The sequence below is a fragment of the Phyllostomus hastatus genome, unplaced genomic scaffold (assembly GCF_019186645.2).
Source record: "Phyllostomus hastatus isolate PE091 unplaced genomic scaffold, TTU_PhHast_1.1 phas_contig_209, whole genome shotgun sequence".
Taxonomy (NCBI): domain Eukaryota; kingdom Metazoa; phylum Chordata; class Mammalia; order Chiroptera; family Phyllostomidae; genus Phyllostomus; species Phyllostomus hastatus.
Window position 1 is genome coordinate 12,065,832 of NW_025333735.1, and position 6,000 is coordinate 12,071,831.

Genomic DNA, 6,000 nt, shown 5'->3' on the forward strand with positions numbered 1-6,000 from the left:
TGCTGCTGCCCAATTTACTGCAAACGGGGTCCAGCACTAGGCCCCACTTGATACTTGGCTGTGATCATCCAGAGAGGTCCCATGGAGTCACCCACTGAAGGCGCTGCTGCTCTGCCAGCACAGGGCACAAGGGGGTACACACCTGACCTGGACGCTCCCTGTGAGAGAGCAGAGTGTGGTTGGAGAAGGCAAACATGGCCTCCTTGAGCCAACTCAATCTGTACCCTAGACCAGGTGGTGGTGGTGATGGGCCAGAGCTGGGGGATTTTCAAGATGGCCAGCCCAGATCTTGACACTGCGGGCAGGGACCCTCTGACCATGAGACCCTGTGAGACTGCCCTGGGCGTGCGTCCAGGAAGGCAGCCCTGGATGCAGGACATGTATTATTAAAGAATGGGACTTTATGGCTCCACAGTGGCCTTTCCCTAAACATTTTTTATTGCTATAGTCATTTTTTTTTTATTCATTTGCTCTAGTTAAGTGAAAACATTAGCGCTCGTTCACCTGAAGTAAGGATTAGTTTCAGTTTTGTCTGTGTTTCCAGGTGAATGATGGAACTCAGGGCCATCTTCACTGCAGGAGAACACAGGCCCCTTTTCAGGCTGTCAGCCTGGAGTTTTCAGGCTGTCATCCTGGAGGGTGGGCTGTTCGCACCTCAGAGCTGTTTTTAAAGTAAGGAATTGACACAGCCAGGTGCAAATTACAAGGCTAAATCTCTGAAAATAAAACTGTAAATTCATTTGTGACAGGAAGTAACTACGGGTACCGATAGTGCTGTCCGACAGGGAGAAGGCCAACCAGTTTTGACCTGCAGCTATTGAGAACCAGGCAGAGCAGAGAAAGTTAGCTGGCCAAGGACGCCGAGCGTGAACACATTTTGATAAATGGTTGGGTGTCTCATTGATGTGAAGACCTAGCTCCACACTCTGTTCTTTCTTTTTATTCTCCTAATGTTATCCCCATTAAACAGAAAAAACCAGATACTTATTTTACAAGTCAAATTTTTTCATCTTCTGGTTCTCTTTTGATCCTCTTCTCAAAATTTTTTTTCTTTGTTGGATTGGTAATTATCACTAGGAACATAGTTTTGTATGACTGAGTCTAGGGTGATAAAAGAAGATAATACTATAAGCCCTGGCATTACAATATTCACATTTTTTTAGAGATAATATGGACAACATTTGAAGTTCCTTCCTCTATGTCCTCCATAGTCCCACTGCCCTTCCCTTTGGTCAGCTTTCTAGATTACAGACCTGTGAAAATTAATTTTCACATGATTCACAGGATTGCTTATTATATCAGGAAAATACCTCAAGGATATACAAAGGAAGCAATAACATACAATAAAGAAAGGGAGATATTATTTTGTAGTAATTCATTTGTGTAGGTTTGCACTGCTCTCTTGGACTTAAGGGCCCAGAAGCCTGAGTTAGGTGCGTTAGTGCAGGTACCCTGTCATTGCTGGTCTACCCAACGGCCCTTTCTTCTTTTATTCATTTATTTTCAATTTAATCCTTATTCCTCAACCATTCTGATGTGTTTTTGTAAATATATATTTATTATCTATTTGTTATAAATGTGTGTTATTTTGCATGCATCATTCTTATTTGTAAAATAACCTAGTCTATTGCTATATATCTTGTTCTGTTTCTTCGTTTTATTCGGCACTCTGCTTTTGATATCTATGTGCCACATCTATTAGAGATCCCTTCTTTTTAATGGCTGCATAGTATTCTACATTTTACCTCTCCATTCTTTCAATGTCAGAGAACTGTGGTGTCTCCATTTCCCTGCTACCAAAAACTGCCCTATATCGAAGCTTTATGTATCTCCTTTTGGATCTGCATAAGAATTTCTTGGGATATTTACCCCGAAGCAGGATTGCTGGGCCAAAGAGCACATGTATACCTAATTTAAGTAGGCTCCGTCAGTCTGCTTTCCAGAATGGCTGTATCTACATTCCTATATAAAGTGTGAGAATGTCCCCATGTTCTTACATTATATCCCTATATCCTTGATTCTTGGCATTACTCATCTTTGGCCAATTTGATGGATATAGTGATACATCATCATTTTGTTGTCTATACATCTAATTCTTAATAAAACTCAGCATCTCCTAATGTAGGCTTTTTAGTCTTTTGGATTTCCTTTTATGTGAATTGCATGTTAATAGCTTTTGAACATTTCTGATTTTGCTTTTTTTTGTTATTTGCTTGCATGAGATTTTTTCCCATTTTTAATATTATAAGTTTTTTATTTTAGGCATTGCCAGTATATCCTCCCAATTTGTCATCTGCCCACTAACTTTGTCTGTGGTGTTTACATTGTTTAGGAGGTAACTTTGGCCTTTGCAGTAGAGCCCCACATTAACAGTGGCTCAAACAAAAGAGGGGCATATTTCTCTCTCTCTCTAGTATCAGTCTGGACGGAGGTGATCCTTTTGTCTAATATCCCACCATTTCTAGGATATTGCCTTTCTCAATGTGGTTCTTACAGCCTTAAGGAAGGGGAAAAGAAGGAGTAGAGTTTGGTAAGTCCCTTTGTTTTAAGGGCATAAAACAGAAGCTTCCCACACTTGTTGGAAGTTTGCTACATTTTATTGGCTGGAAAGTAGTCACAGCACCACAGCTAGCTACAGGGAAGGTGAGCAATGTAATCTTTTATCCTTGTGGTCATGGTCTCACCTAAAATACAGGCCTTCTCTTAGGTTTAGGAACAGGGGAGAATGATTCTGGGGGACAGTTAGCAGTCTATGCTACATTGTACTTCATTGAACACAAATCCTGAAGTCTGACATTCTCAAATTAATACTTTTGCCTTACTTATGCTTTGCAGTTTTATTTAAGAAATCTTGGGACTTCTGGCAAGATGGAGGAATAGGTGGATGCACCGTACCTCCTCGCACAACCAAGAATAGAACAACAATAATTTACAGATATAATATCACTTAGAACTGTCAGAGGATTTATCTGAATGGAAGTCGGACAGCCAAGAAGTTGAAGTAGACCCGTACATCCAGACTGGTAGGGGACGACAAGCTGGGCGGGCGGGGGGCTGGCGCGGGTCGGCGGTGCACGGAAGTCGGGGGAAATTTGGCGCAAAATCGACGCGACAGCCATCTGGGGTGCAAGAACGCAGCGGTGATCCCTGAGTACGCAAGCAGCGGCTGGGGGAATCAGTGGGGCAGCGATTGTGGACCAGGGCAGAGCTCACAGCTCAGGAACCCAGGGAAGTGTCTAAGCCCAGGAGAACCGAACTGCCGCCATTGTTCCCTCCCGTCCCCACTCCCGCCCCCGCCCCCACATATAACATCATAATCTAGCGACTGGGGTGCCCAGGCCCAGTGAACACTTAAGGCTCCGCCCCCCACTGTAACAAGAGCGACCAGACCGGAAAAAAAAATAATAGGAGAGACAGGGAAAGACATAAGACATGTTTCCAGCAGAACAGATCAGTCCCCCAGGACTCATCCTTTTGAGCGACCAAGAAATAGCCAATCTATCAGATGCACAGTTCAAAACACTGGTGATCAGAAAGCTCACGGAATTGGTTGACTTTGGGTGCAATTTAGATGAAAGGATGCAGGTTACCATAAAAGAGATGCAGGAAGATACGCTGAGGAGAGCCAATAGTGAAAGGAAGGAATCTGCATCTCAAAATAATACAGTGGACCAGAAGGAAGATAGAATCAACCAAGCAGGAAAGCATGATGAAATAAGAATTCAAAAAATCAAAGAAAAGCTTAAGAGCATCAAGGACACCTTTAAACGTTCCAACATCCAAATTGTAGGGGTACCAGAAGGGGAGGAGCAACAAGTGGAAAAGTTATTTGAACAAATAATAAAGGAGAACTTCCCCAAACTGTCAAAGGGAACAGTCTTCCAAGAAATCCAAGAAGCTCAGAGAGCCCCAAAGAAGTTAGACCCAAGAAGAAACACACCAAGGCACATCATAATTACATTAGCCAAGGTAAAAATGGAGAGAATCCTAGAAGCAGCAAGAGATAAGGGGACAGTAACCTACAAAGGAGTTCCCATCAGACTGTCAGCTGATTTCTCCAAAGAGACCTTACAGGCAAGAAGGGGCTGGAAAGAAATATTCCAAGTCATGAAAGACAAGGACTTACATCCCAGATTGCTCTATCCAGCAAAGCTCTCATTTAGAATGGAAGGGAAGATAAAGTGGTTTTCAGATAAGGTCAAGTTAAAGGAGTTCATCATCACCAAGCCCTTATTTTATGAAATGCTAAAGGGACTTATCTAAGAAAAGAAGATAAAGAAAAGACATGTATAGTAAAAGGACAGCAAACTCACAATTATTAACAACCACACCTAAAGCAAAACCAAAAGAAGCTAAGTAAACAACTAGAACAGGAACAGAACCACAGAAATGGAGGGCACATGGAGGGCTAGCAGTAGGGGGGTGGGAGGAGGAGAGAGGGGGAAAAGGTATAGAGAATAAGTAGCATAGAATGTAGGTTGAAAATAGATAGGGGGAGGGCAAGAATAGTACAGGAAATGTAGAAGCTAAAGAACTCACAAGTATGACACATGGACATGAACTAAAGGGCGGGGAACGTGGGTGGGAGAGGAGGTAGAGGGTGGAGGGGAGTGAAGGGGGAAATGGGACAACTGTAATACCATAATCAATAAAATATATTTAAAAAAAGAAATCTTTACTCTCGGATGACTATCTTCTTTTAACTTTGTAGTGTATCTTTCTTAATTTTTATTCTATCTTGAATTCACCTGCAATTATGATATGAGAGGGATGCCATTATATTTTTCTTCATATTAGGCAATTTTTCTAAGGTCTATTTAACAATCTATTCTTTCATTGTTTTTTGTATTTCAGTTCAAATCTTCCTGGAAGCAGATGCCAGAGTGGATTTAGACATGCAAGAGATTAACTAGGGGAGACACCTGTGATGGACAAACGGGAGGGAGCCTTGGAAGACCACTTCTGTGAGTGTCTGACACCCGTGAAGGAGAGGTGGCAAGAAGGTAGCTTGGGTAGGAAGAGTCTCAAACCTCATTACAGTTCTAAGAAACTTTTTACCAGATCGATGCGGGGAGTCCTCAAACCAAAGTTGCCTGTCACAGGTGTATCAAGTTTTGTGGAATGTGCATGGATTAGTTCCCCCAGGGTGTTCCCAGAGTGGCTTTGTCATGAATGTGGTCCTGGGTGCAGAGGAGGAGCATCTGAGGCCATCAACCGGCTATGTTTCTGCAAAAGGAACTCTGAACCGTGCATTTCTATCACCACAGTTTGTAGGGTCAACTTTATCATATATGATGTTCTCATATTTGCATGTGTCTACCTTGAGTTTTCTGTTATATTTCATTAATCTATTTGTTTCATACTATACTATACTGTCTTTTAAATTTACTCTTCTTTTTTAATGTTGCCTTAAACTAATTACAGATTTTTATTCCTTGAAACCAATTTTAAAATAAGTTTTACCTTAAAAAATCTACTTGAAACTTTGACTGGAATCACAAGTGTGTAGACTATCTCACATACGTATGGAATAGCTCTCTATTCATTTATAGCTTGCAGTACTTAAAATTTATCTATAGAACTTTGGATGTTTTTTAATACTTGGACATTTTATACTTTTTGTTATTTTTATGAATTGTCTCTTAATTTTATTATATTTTCTAGTTGTTTGCTGTTCATATATATACTACTGATTTTGTTTAGGTTGAATTTGAATCTGTCAGCCTTGCTTTTTGTTTTTGTCATTAATATCATTATATGTTGATTTTGTTGTTTTTACTATGTAGAAAATCTTTAAATAATAAGAGTTTTATCTCTTCCTTTTTAATACTTCTCTATGTACTATGTTAAACAATGGCAGAGAAAGTTGAAAGATTATGTGTAATGACCTTTACCTGTTTAAGGAAGTTTCTGCTACTTCCTACTTTAAGATGTTGATCCTTATAATTTTTCTGTATTTATTTTAAAATCTATGATGTTTGCTCTCTTCTGGTTGGGACC